This window comes from Pteropus medius, unplaced genomic scaffold (assembly GCF_902729225.1).
Source record: "Pteropus medius unplaced genomic scaffold, Ma_sr-lr_union100, whole genome shotgun sequence".
NCBI classification, from domain to species: Eukaryota; Metazoa; Chordata; class Mammalia; order Chiroptera; family Pteropodidae; genus Pteropus; species Pteropus medius.
Window position 1 is genome coordinate 8,267,875 of NW_024356249.1, and position 17,893 is coordinate 8,285,767.

The following is a 17,893-nucleotide window of genomic DNA, read 5'->3' on the forward strand; positions in this document are numbered from 1 at the left end:
ATAATCTACCCAGTAACCCAGATGGGAAACCTAGACTCCGAGACACTCGCCTGGCTTCATGCCCTCAGCGTACCACACACCCCCACCACACGCCCTGTCCACATCCAGTGGGTCGCTAAGTCATATCAATTCTCCCCGCCAGGGCCTCTTCCACTGTCACTGAGCTCAGGCCCTTGGGGGTCAGGTGCATTCGCCTCCCAAAGTGCTGTGCTGACTTCCACTCTCACATCTGCCAACAATCTTTCGCGGCAGCTAGGATGATCTTGCTTACATGGAAAGCTGGTCTTGTCTCTTCCAGACTATGACCCTTCAGGGATTCTCCATCGTCTAAGGCTCTCACCCCTATCCAACTCTCTAGCATCGGCTTCCGACACTCCCTCCCAACCCTGCACTCTGCTTAGAGCAAAATACCTGCAGTCCTCAGCTCCCGTCTTCACGTTCACAACTCGTTCCACCTGCCTGAAATGTCTTGCCTTCTCTTCCTCCCCTGGTGAAGACTTATTCTTCCTCCTAGATCCTGTTCCCGCCTCATGAGCCTTCCCTGACCTCCCCAGGCCAAGGTGAGCCTGCCTCGCTTCCACTTTCCACTGTGCCTGCTAATAACACTTGTTACAGCCCCTAGGGCACTCAGCTCTGTTTGCATACAGGGGGCGCTTCTCCCGGAGAGAGCAGGGCCTGTACTGTCTGCCTTTGCCTTCTCAGCACGGTGCACGGAACCTGGCATACTATGCTTGTTAGAGTAAAAGTTGTTGAATATTAAGTGCATGACTTTGGGGAGAGGTGCCCAACCTGAGCCCCATCCAGCTGATCTTCATAGAATCCTACGACTTGGCGGTCAGAGATAAAGCCCAACCTTGGAGATAAAATCCAAGCACTTCTTAATCTCGTCAGCTTTTGTGCATTCAGCACCTTCTTGGGGTTGGGCATCTCTGTGCTGGGCACTGAGATTCCAAGGCGAAGGGGATACTGCTTTGCACCCCCGCGCTACCCCGACAAGGAACTCAGATGTCAGGGGTTAGAAAACCAAAGTAAGAGCATCTTTGGCAATTCAGGAGCAGGTGCTGTGCCCTCAGGATGGATGAATCTGTGCTTCTGTTTTCTGTTGGGGAGAATCTGTCTTATCTATCAGTGCATATGTTATGATTGGGATTAAAGTTATTTAGAACGAGGGTCAAGAGGACTTTACCAAACCTGCACCTAAGGATGCGGTCAGCAACATCACCAAACCGTACATGAGGCCAAGACTTTGCTGGGGATCATGGGAAAAACCATTTTAAATCTTGTGCTATAGGTTCCTGTGTAATATCTCCCAGCTGGCATTCACATTCACATTCAATATTTGTATCTATATCCATATTTATACCTATGACAGGATATGCTCTTCTGTCTGAGGAAGTAGATGAATAAAAAAGGCCCAACGTCAAGAAGTCTAAAATCTAGGAGAGCTAACTCATGCATATATATATAACCAAAACGTAATAAATCCCTAAAAGATCATGGGATACCATCTATAAAGTATTTTGAATTTTGACTATAAGCTCAGGTGTTCTGGGCCAGCAAGCTTGCTAGTGGGAGCGCGATGCTAAATAGGGCCAAGGACATTAGCCAGTTACCTGGAGACAGATCTGCTCACTGACCACAGGTGACCCCTAAGCCCAGCCAGCCTCAGGCCTCATTCCTGAAAGCCCCATTTGCACATAAAAAGGGGAGGGGCAGCTGTCAGATACTGAGAAGGTTCCAGAGCAATTCTAATTTTAATGAGTCCTCAGCTACAAAGAGCATCCGTTTTCCTAAGCCCAGATGTCCACTCTCATTTTAAGTTGGCATGATCTGGCAATAGGAACAATCCCAAATCGTGTGAATTCAAAACACACCAAGTTTTGAAAGATATATTCTCCTTTTACAAAGTTAACATTTTTTTCCAGGTTTTTAGAGAAATTGATTCATCGATTGCAAAAACACTTTGCCGTCAGATAGCATACAATACGAATTTATTATTAAGTTTTTAAGAGTACGCTTGGTTTCAGACAAAGAAACGAGCCTTTTGTTGACATGGATTTTAGGGGAACAATACTAAAAAAACATCAAAGATCGTCAGACACACATACACACCCCACAGTATAGATAGGGAACATTCTCTGTCTTTCCCATAAACGGCATGGAAACTGGGGCCAGAACGATCCTGCAGAAACTTCCTGATGAAAACAGCAGGGTCAGCCGTTCCCAAGCTTGAGCTGGGCTGTGGGGGACCGGCAGCCAGGACTCCAGCGCCTCCTTTGCAGCTCCAGAGATGCTGTGCCATGGGGCAGCACCTGCGTGCCGCCGGTTCGAGGGGCTCAGGCAGGAGTCCATGGTCTTTGGCACGGGGCTGGATCCTGGGGACAACCCCCTTACCACCCAGATCCATCTGGCAGAAAGATTCCAGATAATCAGCCCAAAAGTCACGTGAGCCAAATCTATGGCTCCCCCCACCCCGCCCCAACCCCCGGGGTTAATCACTCCTCCCGTTCTAGGTCCGCTGCTCCCGGCTTCCCGCTCACGCTTCCCCCTCGCACCCGAGCAGCCGCTGCGTCTCCTCTGCAGTGGGCTCCAGGATCTGCATGCCCCCCACCCTCGCTGCCCTCAGCAGCTTTTGAGGAAAAAAGGAGGGATGCTTCTTTGTTCTTTCCTCAGGTTGACTCGGTTTATGGAATTCAACTCCCACCCCCATTCCAAGTTTGCAAATTTCTCACCATCACTTCGAGTGCCGGCCGCTTCATGCATCGAGACTTTCTGTGTTCCAGGCCCGAGGCTAAGTGCTCCTCTCGTACTAACTTAATCAAATCTTAGAGCCACCCTGATGTAGGTATTGTTATCACTACAATGCGAATAGAAAGAACCGATGTTTTGAGGGTAACTTGCCCAGGGTCTTACAACTAATAGATGTCGCAGCCAGGTTTGGAGCCCAAGTCGGTTTTGACCTCGGAGCCCTAAATCTTTATTACTGATCTTCATATAGCAAGAGTAAATATAATAGCTAATACTTACTGAGAAATTACTATTCGCTAGGTACTGTGCAAAGTACTTCTCTATACTTACTCTCAGAGGCAGGTCTGCCATTCACCAGTTATGTGATCTTGAGCGAGTTTCTTAACCCCTTTTTGACTCAATTCCCTGTCTGCAAAATGAGGCTAAAAATATGTTGTGAAGAGTAAGTGAATTAATATATGTAAAGCTCTTAGACTGGCACATATTAATCCCTCAAAACCGTGTCTTATTTATTTTTACTGTCGCCTCTAGTTCACAGTTTAGGAACTTTGGCTCGGAGAGATTAATCAACTAATTGGTTCAGATTGCCCAGTGCACACGGCAGCATAGATCTGCCCGGAGTCCTGCGGTGTGCAGGCCCGCCCGCAGGTGAGTTGCACCTGACAGATGAGAGACATTGCTTCCCCGGCGCTGCAGAACGCGCTGCAGCTCGGAGGCCTTGAATGGCCCTTAGCACACACACAAGGCTGCGGGGCGTCCTCGCTCGGGAAATGGGCCTGCGAGGGCCGGGGCGGTGTAAGGGTCTCCCCAGAACCTCCCCAAAGCAAGACAGGCAACACCTGTGAGCTCGCGGGCGGGGAGCCATCCGGCTCAGAGCCCCGCTCCGCCGGGCACACACACTCACACCGCTGCCCGCAGTCCCCTCGACCCTGGCGCGGACACACACACACACACACACACACACACACACACACACTCACCCGCAGTCCACCGCTCCCGGCGCAGTCTTTACCCTCACACACACACACACACACACACACACACACACACACACTCTACCCACTGCAGTTCCCACCCGCTCCTGGCATGAGGGCACACCTACCTGCCTGCACACACACACACACACACATACACACACGAGGCGCGCGCGCGCGCCATCCGCCACCCGCAACCCGAGCCCGCGCCCGCCGCGCTGCAGGGCGGAGTTTCCCCCTCTGCTCATTGTTCGCTGCCCAGCGCCCGCCCCGCCCGGCCCCGCCCGGCCCCGCCGCCGCCGCCGCCGCGCTCCTGGGGGAGGGGAGGGAGGGGCGGGGGCCGGCGCTGACGGGACGCGAGTCGCCGCAGCCGCGCAGACACCACGGCGACGCAGCAGCCCGCCGCTCCTCCGCCGCCTGGCTCTCAGCCCCGAGCCGGCTCTGCGGCAGCGACCGCGCGAGGAGGGGGCCCCCCGAGCGCGACCAGAGAGCACCGGGTCGCCGCCCGGCCGCCGCAGCCACCGCCAGGCCTCGGCGAGCGGCGCCCACGCTCCCGCCGCCCGAGCACTCGCACCCGACGCCAGTCCCGCAGCCACCTGCTCCGGGCCCGCGGCCAGGACACGATGCGCTCCGCGCTGGCGCTCTCGGCGCTGCCGCTGCTGCTGCTGCTGTCGCTCTCCCTGGACGGTGAGTGGTGGCCCGAGCTCCGCCGGGCGCCCACCGTGTCCCTGCGCCGCCGGCCGGGCCCACCTGCCGCGAAGCCCGCCGCGCCTCGTGGCCGGACCCGGGGCTGCCCGTCCGCGCGCCTCGCGCCGAGGCCACAGGCAGAGCCCTGACCTTGCACCATCCACGCCCCTTCCAAGCCCGGGAATGCCGCGGGCGCGGGGCCTGGAGCGTGGCTGGATTGTCCCGCGCGTCTCGGTTCGGGTGGAGCGGGCGGTGGATTGTGCCGGGGCAAACAGGGGCGCGCCGGCGCTGAATGGGTTTGTAGGCAGAAAGCCGGCTCTTGGGGCACCTAGTAGGGGGACCCCCAGGGTCTGATGACCCCTTTTCTCCATGTTGGGGGAGCTCAGGGACGGTATTGTGTCGTCTTTGATTCCAGGCAAAGCGGCAGACTGAATGCTCATGAGAAAGTCTGCGAAGCAGGTGACAACCGTCCGCTAACGGCCCACGCGAGCCATGTCTTCCTCGTTCGCAAAAAGGGTTTTCCAAGCAGTGTGTGCAGACCCAGCCCACCGAGTCTATGCTGGGGCAGGTGGAGGGGGAATAAATACACCTTCCACAGTCCCAAAGTCATCCGAATAGGATTCCTGCCTCCATGTCACCTAAGGAACAGATCTGTTCTTAGCGCATGGCCAGGACTGGGAGACCCCCTCCAGCCCCTTTGTATAAGCGGAACTTTTCTCATGCAGCTTGGGCTGCACCTTAGAAACACCTCCCATGTTCCGTCTGAAGGTGAAATGTTACCCTTTGGGGAGGGGACATGCATTGGCTGCAGACTCAATCAGAGCAGGTGTTCCAAAAGCCCCTAGGAACTTCCGGAGCCTCAGCCCCAGAGAGAGGTGCAGCTAGCTCCTTCTCCGCCACCCCAGCGTGTGTCCGCAGAATGGGGTGATGTTCCCAGTCCTCAGAGCCCCGCAGTGAGAGCCCAGACAGAGAAGGGACCCTGCTGTGGGCAGGCTGCTGGCATTTGGGACTAAGCTCTCAGGGAGAGGGTGAGATAGAAAGGCTGTGCAGTCTGTGCAGCTGCACCCTGCCCCCCACGTTTGGTGGGGGGAAGGGCTGGTGCTGGGAGAGCACAGTGGGCTCGGGCATTGGGGGGTAGGAGGCCCTGAGATTCCACCAGCCTGGCCTGAAAGGGAAAGGCAGTCTCAGTAGGCGAGTGGTGTGTGCCCCGGAGGATGGGGCGCTGTGCAAGGAACAGTGGGAGCCTCGGCTGAGCATGGCAGTCACTGAAGATCCGCACAACCCGCAGGGCTGGGAAGATACTGGAGGAGGGCAGCTTGTCAGTGTGGGCCTTGACAAGCTCTCTTTCTGCCAGGAGCCTCTTAGTGCCTTCCAGAAAGGAGATGGGCTAGTTCCTAGTGCTTCTGAGCTTAAAGAGGCTGAGCTTTGAGGTGAGGGTGGGGGCTGTGGAATGAGACCCCCACTGTCCCGCCCTAAGAGGAGGTGCTCTCGAGCCACCCATAGGAAAGCCTACTGTGCTGGCTTCAAGGCTGGGACTGTCTTCCCTGGCATCTGGGCACTGCCCGGAAACCCTGTCTCCTCCAGGAAGCCCTCAAGCCTGGCAGGAGGCATGGCACATGGTAGGAGCTTGATATATGGTAAGCAAAAAACCAGAACCTGGCTCCCGTCCCCACCAGCAAGCCACTCGGCCTTTCTGAGCTCCCCTAAAATGTTATTATTAGAATATACAGTGATAAAAAGAAGCGCTTTGAAAAGTGCAAAACAGCCAAGGGGGCGTTGTTATTATTATTTGCATACGGCTGAGGCCAGAAAAGGCTGAGGGGTGTAGGATTGGTATTTAGGGGCTGTAGAGGGAGTCAGTAAGGACCGGGCCACAGTCATCTGGGATGGTGTAACTTCCAAAACTGCCGGAATCCTGTGATTTAATTCTTAAAAACAAACAAACAAACAAACAAACAAAACACTCTTATAGTATCTCCTCAACAAAGGAATTAGCCCTGGACAGGTCCCCTCGGAGCTGACCTTAGGCAGATCATGCAGCCTACAGCATAAACAGCATTGAACCCAGGGACCTGACGAGCCATTAGACCCCATTCTCAGTGCTTTTTGGTTTGATATCCATTGGGTTGAACCATGTGGCAGGTCGTACCTCTGAGCCTGTTTTCTCATCTATAAAATGATAACGAGCCTCTAACATGCAGGTCGTTCTGAAGGTGAGAGATCACCGATGTGATGAGCTTGACGTCGTGCCCAATTCAAGGTCAGAGCTCCATAAATCCTAGCTATAGTGATTAATAAAGCATATGTATAGAGCTCTTGGTCAGCTTCAGGCGCCCCCAGCATCAGGATGCTGCTCATGTTTGTGGGTACGATTGATATGTCGTAATGGAAACTGGAGCTTTGGCGCCGCGTGGTGTGGGAAAGGAAGCCATGTGTAAAGAAAGCCCTAAGATGTGTGGAGAGGGGTGGCTGGGCACATCTTCTTGAGGGAGGTGTGGGATAGGAGACCATTCTTAGGGCCACTGAGGCTGAATGAGTGGCAGGGTCCAGGGGAGACACAGATTAGAGTCCAAGGGTCACGATGGGGGTTTGAGATGGGTCAGTGAGATGCAGAAAGACTTTGGAGCCCTGAGAGAAGGTTCCATGGGTTAGGGCTGGGGGGACCGTGCGAGTTACTAGCATGCCGCTGCTCAGGCATGGCTTTGAGACAGAAGTGAGCAAGACATGGGGAGGAGAGTGGGGAGCTCACTAGTCGAAGCAGGCCAGAGAAGAGGAGGGCTAGAGGACAGGCTAGGAAGGGACGAGAAGACTCTTGAGGGACACACAGTTACCACCAGGTGGCAGCTTGGCCAGGGCTGTGATGTGTGGCCACCCAAGAAAGGGCAGAAGAGGGGAGATTGGCATGCCCAGGAGAGCGTTCTGGGGTCACCCCGGGCCCAGAGAAGGCAGGGCACAGGTGGGGGGAGAGGCGGCAGCATGGAGGCTGCCCCCCATCGGCCCTCTCCTCAGGAATCCGTATTTGAAGGGAGAGGAGGGGCTCCTGCTGCGTGGGGTTTTCATGTCTCTGCCCTTCGGAAGCTGAGAGGAAGGGGTCGCCATCTAGTTTGAATTCCCCCGAGCAAGACGGGCTGGAGTGTTAACTCCTGTCTGTCCTCAGGTATCATCCTGTCAGGAAGCCTTCCCTGCTTTCTTAGCCAGAACCAGTCGCGTCCCATGGTCTTTTGGGTGCCTCCCCCACCGTGCAGTGAGCCCTGCCAAGGGCAGGGGTCAGGAGCAGAGTCATCTCTCCCTCCAGGGCCCAGCGTGGCATCAGGCACTGAGCAGTCGCAAAATTTTTACCTGGACTGTTAGGCTGAGGGGAGCTCTGGCTGGAGCCCCTGGCTTCAGTCTCTGCGGAAGGGGAGCCCAGGCCAACTCCTCCTGCAGCAGCCGGAGCTGGTGGGAGGGAGCTACTGTTGAGAGTCCGGGCGTCCGGTGGCTGCTGTGAGGATGGCCTAGTGCTTAGTTCGAGGCCCTTCACTCCCAAGGGAAGTGGGAAGAACCCTCTGGATAGCTCACTGCACTTCATGGCAGTGGGATCGGGATGCGATGGCCCTACTCTGGGAAGGGCCAGTTCACACCCTTCACACCCCAGGGCCCCCTGCAGGTCCTCCCACGTAACTGCAAACAGAGAAGGGCCTTCCTCCGCCCGCCCCTTCCCACCAGCCTCAGCCCCCTGGAGACTTCCTCAGACCTACCCACCAGGAGCTCTGGGCTCGCTTTCTGTTTGTGCCCACAGAGTATGAAGCAGGGCAGGGAGCTCAGCGGGTGGGGGGGAGTGTGTGTGTGTTCCTGTCGCGTCCCGTTCCCAGGAACACTGGCCTCTCCTGCCATGTGTCCACTGTGTGGGGCTGTTAGATGATCAAGCCAGGTGGCAGATCTGGAGTTGTGACTCTTAGGGCTACACAAGCCTCACGACCGTAGGTATTCTCTTCAGGAAAGCCTCCCAGAGAATCTGCAAAAATGTCTTCATATTTGCAATAGTATTTACCAGAAGGTTTCTTCAAATAGGCTGTGCAAAGTAGAATCCAATCAGCAAAAGGTGATTTTCACACCACTTCTCAATAAACTAGAAAATTAGAACACAGAATTCTAGAGCTGGGGAGCCTTGTGGAAAACATTTGCACTGCTCATTTTTCAGAGGAGGGAATACAGACCAGGCTGTGGGGTCACCTGCCCAAGTTCCTCGTGACTCCCAGTGATGGCTTCCTGGGAGACCTGTGTGCCACAGACACTAGTAAGTGGACCTTTCAGGGCTATTCTGTCCCGGGCACTGGAGAAACTCATTAAAATCCTTTCCAGAAAGGGTTGCATGATGGCGACAACTCTGTACTGTGCCCAGACTCTCTCCCCACCCCTCCACCATCAGGGTAAGACGAGGCTTAGAGCCACTTCGTTAGTCAAGAGTTAGGCTCAGACATGGTTCCATCGTGTAGCAGTTAGCACGTCTGCATTACACGCAGAAGGTCTTGGGTTCGCGCCCCAGTAGAGCCATGGTCCATGGTCTATGGCCATGCCACCCTGAACAAGCCTGATGTCCGATCTTGGAGGCTAAGCAGGGTCGGGCCTGATTAGTACTTGGATGGGAGACCATCTAGGAAGACCAGACGCTGTAGGCATAAATAATAAAAAAAAGGAAAAGTTAGGCTCCCCAAAGGCCCCTTGAGAACCATGTCTCAGTGCTGGCCACCATGCATTGTGACCGTGTGTCCGTCTCCCGTCGCCTGGGACCCGTGTAGCATCCACATCACCTTGCCAGAACCTGGAGCAAATAGATGGTTGGAAATGCTTGCTAGATGGCTGGTGCACGAATGCCATGATCCGCTGCAGATTCAGGCGTGGCCGCTCCCCACATCCTCCACCCCACACTCCGTGTGGGCTCTGAGCTCTGTCCCCACCCTGGGCAGCACAGACCCCCCAGCTTCGCTCGGCCCATTCTCCCTCTGTCCCCACCCCTTTCCCCGACACGCCGCCACCAGCACACCACCCTCCTCTCTTCCTTTGTATCCTTATCCCCCTCAGGTCAGCCACCTCGAACTTCCCCAGGGCCAGGGCGCAGGGTGGCACCCCGTCCGCCAATTGTCGTGGCCGGAAGGCTGTGTGCCTCAGCCCAGGGGGAAGAGAAGCCCGAGGAATGGCTGAGCGCGTCTTGCCATGCGGCCCCACGTTGGGGCACAAAGAGCCCGCCCAGAGCCAGGCCCCTGGAGACGCATGGGCTGACCCGGAGTCCACAGCTGTCTGACATCTAACCCTGCAGCCCCCTGACCCAGGTCAACATGGAAGGGACAATGGGAAGGCAGGGACACTTCGTAATTCTTCAACTTATTGACTAGATGTGAGGCGGAAGCCATGTCCCCTTCTTACCAGAGATTCACAGAGCTGTGTCCTAGGGGCCCCTTTTCCCCATCCAGTCTGACTCCTATGCTCACCTGCTCTGAACACATTGACTAGAGCTGGTCTCCAGCTGAGGCAGCGTGAGGTTGCCTTTGGATAGCCTCTCTCACAGACCATTCCAGAGAGGGGACACCGAGGCCCAGACACCAAGGACTCACAGTAGAGAGCACACAGCCAGCTCTTCTCCCAAGTACCCACATGCCTCCCTCATTCCATCAGCTTTCTGCATGAATGCCACCTTCTCAAAGAGGCCTCCCGGCCCACCTTATATGACATACCCCTGTCCCCTGACCCTGCTTGTGTTCTCCGTAGCACTTATCACTGGAGTCTGCTCATCTGTCTGTAAGTCCCATGAGGGCAGGGACTTTTGTTCTGTGCTGTAACCATGGCACCCAGGATAGTACCTGCCACACAGTGGACTTTCAATAAATATTTGCTAAATGAATGAGTGAGTGAGTGGCAGAGATGGTTTAGAAGCCAAAGGCTTGCCTGCCAGTTCTAAGCTTTCTAACTGCCGGGCTCCCAACCTGATTCCAGAAGAGAGGCAGGTGGCAGGTGGGCTGGCACGTGGGCAGGAGAGGGAGCGGGGGCTCCTGAGAGCAGGAGAGCTGTGGGAAGTGCCTCATGCCTGCTTCTGTGCCTCCCCCACCCGAAGGACCCTTCAGGTGAAGGTTAGAGCTTCTGTTACAACTCGATTTGGCTGCTCAGAGCAACTAAAAAGAAATAGTGCATTAAACGAGACAGAGCTATATTTCCCTATATGATAGATGTTTCACAGGGCCGGTATGGTGGATCTGCCACCATGAGCATGTTGCCTCATGGTCCAAGATGGCTACCTGGGTGCCAGATGTCAGGAGAAAGGAACAAGAAGCCTGCAGCTCCTTTTCTGAGGTTACCTGCCGGAAACCACACACAGCACTTCCAGTTACATTTGTTGAACGGAACTTAGTCCTGTGGGCGCACCTAGCTGCAAGGGAAGCAGGGAAGAATACTTTCCTTAGGCAAGAGTAATTTTTATTTCAGGCACCCTTATATCTAACCCCAAATCAGCGATTCAGTTATGAAGATGAAGCAAGGAATGAATATTGGAGTAGGTCACTGGCAAATAATACCGTAGACCCAGTCCCTGAAAACCTTGGGCTTCTCTGCAGCGGCCTTCAGTCCTCCCCTTGCCAGTCAGATCAACTTCTCATCTGCGTGAGTGAAATCCCAGCAGTCGTCCCCTAGGAGCTGAGGCTTCGCCACCTTCTAGCTAAGCCAGTTTGAGCTTAACCCCTGTTTGTGTGGCTCCGGCCTTTTGGTACTGATGAGCAGTTCCTTTGATGCCCAAGGAAAACTCCCACTGAGGTCCCTCAGCCTTGAGCTGTACCAGTGAACTTGAAGTGTCCTGGGCACTGGCTGTGAGCAGAGGCTACACCAGGGCAGGCATAGAGGGGACCTGCTTTTCCCCACTGGCCTCTGGAAGGCAAAGAAGTATTTCTGCACCCCGACCTCCCTTCCCCACCTCAGTGGGGCGAGTACGGGGCAGAGGGAGATACTATACTGTCTTGGTGCATGGAAACTCGTAAGAGCCAGCAGCTGGAGGCCAGTGGCTTTCAAACCTGGATGAGGTGTTCTGTGAGCTGACTTGGGGGTCACCGAGAGCTTGGGGTGCATACCCGGAAGGGAAAACTAAGAGGAGGCCAATTTGGGGAGGACTTTACATCCCACCCACGTCGCGCAGCTCTGCTTTTATCAGTTCTGTGCAGTAGGTCTGCGCAGAGGAATTCCTTTGGGGGAAAGTTCCGTCAAAGAGAAGAGAACTGGCAATCTCTTGGTGTATGCCCCAGGTTTTGAAGCCGGAAGCCTGATTTTAGTCCGAGCTGTGGCACTTACTAGCCTTGTGACTTCAGACTTGTTCCTCGGACTGTTTCCCCAGCTGTGACATGGGTGTGGCGCCTGCCTCAACAGTGAGGGTTCAGTACCCACACGTCGGCCATGTGCCCGAACACTTTAGTTTTTCTTTTATCGGCTTCGGCTCTAGCCCAGTGTGAGGTGTGATGACGCAGACCCTGCTCCTGCCCCCTCCCAAGCTGGACCTCGCTAAGCCACACTTTTCCTCTGTGGCTCTTTCCCAGGAACCAGTCGTTCCCCATTTAGTCACCACCAGGTCACCCAGGATGAGGGCCCTAGTTCTGGGGGCGTGGGGGTCAGTTGTAGACCACAGTCGCGGATGTGCGTGGTCAGGGTAGGCTTAGCTAAATAGGAGCTCTGACGGGCAGCCCCCCATCTTCCTACTTCGCGTCCCGGTGCTTCTCACCCCAGCCCTAGGGAACACTGCCTTTCACGCTTGGGCTTCAAGTGAGGACAAGTTCTCCCGAAGCCGTCCTGACCCTCATCCTGGCAGGTTCTCCCCATCACCCTGTGAAACGGAGTCTCATCCTACAGCCCCGTCTCCACCTCTGCTCCACTGCGCCCGTCTAGCCCGCCTCCTTTCTCCTCAAATGACCCTTCCTCTTGCACTAAATCCCCAGTGACACCATCCGGGCCAAGCAGTGAAGCATGAAGTTGTTCCTGCAGCCATCGCTACATTTTCCTTCTCGGAGAAGGGAAGGGAGGAGGGGTGGCAGGTGGGATTCTAGTCCTGCAGCTCACATAAGCCAAGGGAACTGACCATCTCCTCGCAAAGACATGCGGGGGGCGGGGGGAAGAGAAGCACTAACTACTCCCAGGGCTGCATTTGGCTGTCCGCACAATAACCCCCAATGGGGACAGTGCTCCGTGCCTCAGTTTACCCACATGGTAAATCGGGGCTAGCACCGTATGGTCTTTTTTCTTAACTTTCACAGCTCCATCGAACAAGCTGTGTCCCAAACTGTCCACAGAGAACACAAGTAGTCCTCAAGATATTAATAGTTTTGCTCTCAATAAACGAAAAATGAATAAAAATTATTTTAAGGGTGAAAGAGAACCATGATGCAAAACATTTGGAAAATCAGTACATACTCTGATCTGAAATGCCCTGAGCCGTGCCTTATCGCCTGTTTGAAGCCAGCGTTCCCCAGACATGGGTTGACCATGGAACCTTTTCTCCTTCTCCTTCCTGTTTTGAGTAGAACATCTATTAACATCCTGTGGGGAAAATACGATGTAGAGGTAGAGTGACCAACCGTCCCTGTTTGTCTGGGACCGAGAGGTGTCCAGGTATGTGTGATGTTCAGTGCTACGATCCAGATGGTCCCCTGTAAAGACCTGGATGGGGCTAAGGAGCATCAGACGTGAAAACACAAGAGCCCCTTCGCTAAGCAAGACCCTTCGACGTGGAAATGTGGGCCCTTCTCCCTGAGGGCATTCGTTGGTCTGCACCACGAGGAAGGTCTTTGTGCCAGAGTCTGTGCAGGAGCAGGGAGCAGGATCCATCCCCGGCCCCTCGTGGGGCTTTTAAAGAGGGTGTTGCCACTCAGAAGTCAGAGGCATTACTAAGAATGGTGGATGTGTGTGTTTTTGACGTTTGACCTTTCTGCTCAGATGGGGCCAAACATGGTCGCTTCTGTCTTCTTTCCTGCTGGGCCTCTGCCCCTGCTGCTTTGAGTGCCTGATCCTGACAGTGTCACGTTTTTGTTGTAAATTCGGTCTGAGCCCCTCATCCTGTCATCCCGGCCCCAGGCCTTGGAGAAAGGGGTTCCAGAGGATGTACCGTCAACCAGCACTGCCTCAGTGGCTCACCATTGTGCACTGATGCTTGGGGCTTTCTCTGCGGCTCTGGTTAAACAGAGCTTGCCTAGGTGCCTGGATCTCATCCATCTTCAGGCTGTCATTTTTTTCTGAGAGTAGGCAGCCAGATGGCGAAGCGGGGTGGGGGTTGCATCTTGTTTGCTGAGTGTTTTCTAAGCTGCTGCTAGCGCATAAGGCACCCCTCACATGCGGATCAGGGAGCTCAGTGAGCTTGGTGAGTGTAGGGTCCCCGAGCTCAGGCAGATGCAGCCCTGCACCCCAGCCCTAGGGGTGCTGTTGAGTAGAGAGCGCACTGGGTCTCAGCCTACCAGTGAATCAACAGCCCTGCTCCCCAGCATGTCTCTTCTCCCAGCCAGGCAGCCTTCATCTGGAGACCCCAGAGCATCACATAGAATTGCTTCTTGCCCTGAGATCACCCTGATTTCAGCTTCTCTACAGCCACTTGGGGCTGGGGCAGGAGAGCGCTCGTGCCGTGGACAGCTGGCCCCTGGGGAGAAGCAGGGTGGGAGCTTGCTCGAAGGCTCTCATTCCCCCCTGGCACCCTGGGAGGTTGCACTTAGCTGGAAAGCACTTTGGCTTTATCCCCCGAACCTGGGAGAATCTGGAAGTCTTGTCCTGACCGCACTTGAGTCATATCTCTGAATTCCATAGGCACTTCGGACAATCGTGTCAATGTAGCAGCTGTAACAGCCCCTGGGGCCTCCTCTTAGTTAAGCTTTGTGTATTTAGGTGTGTGCATGTGTGTATGGTGGTGGTGGCAGGCACGGAGCAGATACCCAGGAGGGTCCATCTGAGTTGGGTTTGAATAAAGAGCAGGAAGAAAAAGAACATGAGTCTGCAAGAGGAAGATACTCCACCGTTCAGGGCGGGGTCTTTCTGCTGGCCTGTCTTCTCATCTGCAAGTGAGGGGCTGGCCCAGACCTCAAGGACCCTCCTATTTCGTATTTCCCAGTGATCTGAAAAACCTGACTCGCCTGATGATTTCCACTCAGAACTGCTGGCATATGGGGACTGGGTTCAAGTGTTTGGGTGCATCCAGGAAGGCTGGGGGCGTGGGGGACAGGGGGCAGCTTAGATTCTGACAGTACTGGTGCTTTGGAGTTGGCTGGAGATGGCTGGGATACCATCACAACTGGCTGTTGGGGACAGCCCCAGTGAGACACCTTGAATTCCTGGATAATGCGAGGGAGGGCATGTGCACATGTCCTATGGCATACTGGGGGGCTCCCGGGGTCTTGCTGGCCTAGGCCCTCTCTCTTCACCTTGCTACAGGCCTCCACATCTAACAGCCAGAAAGGGGAGCAGCTGCAGGAGTCAGGAGCTTGTGGGCGCGCATGCCCCACAGGGTAGAGAGCCTGCTCTGGGAGTTGGACCAGAGTTCTAGAAACCAAAGAAGGTCTGACCTGGTACCCAGTACTCGGACCATCTGTTTGCCCATCTTCTCCCTTGTTGAATGTGATCAGATGATGTCTAGGGTCCCTCTAGTTCTGGCGTTAATGACCCAGGAACTCAGAGGAAAGTGATGTCAGTATGGCTTTCAGAGTTGGGGACAGACCCAGTCACTGGTCACGGTGGACTGTGGACCCAGCCACAACTTGCTTGGACCTCGCTGCTCAGTAGTTCGCAGCCCGTCTGGCCTCTGCCTCTGGCCTGAGGACCGGGCATCAGCTCCTCTTCCAGCCGCAGCTTTAGGTGTGACATCATCACTCTGAAAGCAAGACTGGTCTGTGAGAGAAGCTGAGAAAGGCGATGGCCCCTGGGACCAGCATCTCCGAAATCCCGTGGCCCTGGGTTGTTCCGTGCTCCAGAGCACAGCACCCACTTTCCAGACGGGAAATCTGAGGCAGGAGGATGGTGGTGATTCACCTAGAGTTGAGTCTCGAGGCTCCAAGTAGCCCCTTCCATTTTAGGTTACGCCTTAGTGCTCTGGGCATGGAGGGGGCCAAATAAACTTGGCCTTGACTTCTGGGCCTCTGAACCCACCTGGCAGAGTAGCAAGACCGGAAACGCAGTAAAGAGAATGGAGGAAGAAGGTAGGGACGGGAGCATGTGAAGCATGGAGCAAGAGACGGAGCCGCCCCCCGCCCCCCGCAGCTCCTGAACAAAGCCCCAGCCTGGACCCAGTGTCCCGGCCTGTGTGATCTGGGCAAAACCCCTGACCCCTTTCCGACCTGTCCCTCAGAGGGAAGACACTTTGTTCCCAGCCTCTTCTGAAAAGAAGAGCTGTGTCACTGTGTGTGTGTGTGTGTGTGCGTGTGTGTGCGAGCGCGTGTGCACACGTGCGCGTTCATACCTCTGGCCGCCCTCTTGGGTGTCATTCAGCCTCCTCGACTACTTTTGGGGGATGAATTTTCAGCTGTTTGAACACCTGGCTCCAACCAGGGCTGGCTCTGGGATTCTTGATTCACTTCCCTAGGCGGAGCCCATAGGAAACTGAGCTTCCTTGACCAGCTCTAACATCTCAAACACAGGGACGGCTTGGCTTTGTTTAAAAGGAATGAACGTGGCTTTTAACGACACCCCCTTCACGGGCCTTGGCGCGGGACGGTGGGGACAAGGGAGCCAGCTCTCAACTGTTAAGTTACAGTCTTTTACAAAATTTGTTCTTTATAAGCAACACTCCCATCGATCCCCCACTCCCCGCTAGCAAGCTAAGCGCTCTCCCACCTTCAAACGCCAAAGAAATCCGGATTCCACCCTCTGTGGGGAGCGGTCATGCTTTTCCCTCTACCTCTGGAGCCAAACGTAGAGTCTTGACTTTATTTAACCTGCTTTACAAAGGAAGTGGGGTTTCGGGAACCGGCTCACTGAGGCTTAGCTCTCCCTGCTCCCCGCTTCACCAGCATGCCCAGATTTAGTCTGGGGACTGTTTCCTCACGTGAATTATTCTGCAGCAAGAAGGATGCAGGTGTTATTCCTGGAAGGGGCGAACTCTCTCCAGGGCAGAGAAAAAAGTTTGGAAATGTGGAAAGCTGTGCTTGCTGCCTTAACCTTCGGCTTCCACCAGGCGGAAACCCGTCACTCCCTGGGAAATTCACAGGCCCCGTGTCACAGAACTTTCTCACTCCGCTCTATCCCACGTCTCTGCTGGACTTGCCTCTGGCTCCAGGCCCTTGTTTGTTTTCAGCTGGGAATGGAGACTGGTCCCTGATGGAGGTTTCCAGGAGCGGCCCAGAAACCCATACACATCTGGTTATTTTCATGGCTTCGGGAGGTGGCGTGGGAATGACAACGTGCTCCCTCAGAAAAATATTTACCGAGGTTGTTTTTGAACTGATTGCTAAGGGAAGAGCTGGATGCCAAATGTGCGTGCGCTTTGGCTGTGGAAGTACGTGTGCGCCCGAGGATTTAGAGGCAGCCCCTACACCTGGGGGCTCCCGCACTCATAGCTAGCCCCGTCTCCCCAGCCCCAGTCCCCTGCACCTCCTCAGAGGCCGTGGGAGATGCAAAAGGGATCACACCTAAAGCTCTCAGCTCAGTGTCTGGCTGCTGTGATAAGGCCGTATCAATAATTGCTAGTTGTCAATAATCGCTAGATATAAGTTTAGGAGTAATGATGAGAAACTGGTTTCGACGGGTGGATTTGCAGAACGTTCCGCCACGTGAAGAGGCAGCACATGCGCACGTCTGTGCCCCCCAGTCTCAGACCCGACACAAGCTCGGCAAGACACGCAACACCCTTCCCTCCCGTCCCAGAACTCTTGGCACAGACATCTGTGTCACCCGTGCACAGGAGAATGCTCACAAGATTGTCAGCCCAGCTTCCCACCCGGCCAGGCTGGCCCCTCTGTAGATCTGGATTATTTTGACATTTTCCTCCAAAGATGATGTATGTTTTTAAAAGTTCATTTAGTTCCAAGATAGATATTTCTCTCTCCTTGACAGACAAGGAGTCCAAGGCCCCAGGAGGCCCCAGACTCAGATGATACCTAGGTCTCCCATTCCCCAGCCTTGCTATTTCTGCAAAGGCTGCACGTACATCACATGTGTGGTCCTTGAAAGGATCTTCAAGATGAGCTGAAGGGTACTCTGCCTCCTCCCCAGGGTGCTGGCCTGTAGTCCTGACCTTTGTGGCAGGCGAGGTGAGCTCAGGCAGCCGGGCATCGCCTCCACCCCTGCAGACCAGTGGGTTGGCGGCTCCCGGGAACACTGCCCTGTCAGACAGAGCAGGATTCACATGGTCTGCAGCAAGCAGAGGGATTAGGAGGCCCTGGGAAGGGTATTGTTTTAAGGAGGTTAGTCCGACTTTCCAGGCCAGGAAGAGCCCGGCTCCTTTCCTGGGCAGGCCGGCAGTCCCCACACAAAGCCTGACACACATGTCCCAGATCTCCAGGGGT

At 55.0% G+C, this 17,893-nt stretch overlaps 1 long non-coding RNA gene across 2 annotated transcripts; it reads right to left on the reverse strand.

Moving 5' to 3' along the window:
- Window positions 1–2,366: 2,366 nt before the first annotated feature.
- LOC120601131 (uncharacterized) lies at window positions 2,367–3,738 on the reverse strand. Of its 2 annotated transcripts, none has more exons than XR_005652365.1 (4): window positions 3,588–3,738; window positions 3,079–3,170; window positions 2,733–2,836; window positions 2,367–2,407 (listed from the first exon to the last, which is right to left on the reverse strand). It is a non-coding gene; the product is annotated as an uncharacterized LOC120601131 (long non-coding RNA). The 2 variants fall into 2 exon arrangements; XR_005652366.1 differs by having other exon boundaries at window positions 3,653–3,737.
- Window positions 3,739–17,893: the final 14,155 nt, after the last annotated feature.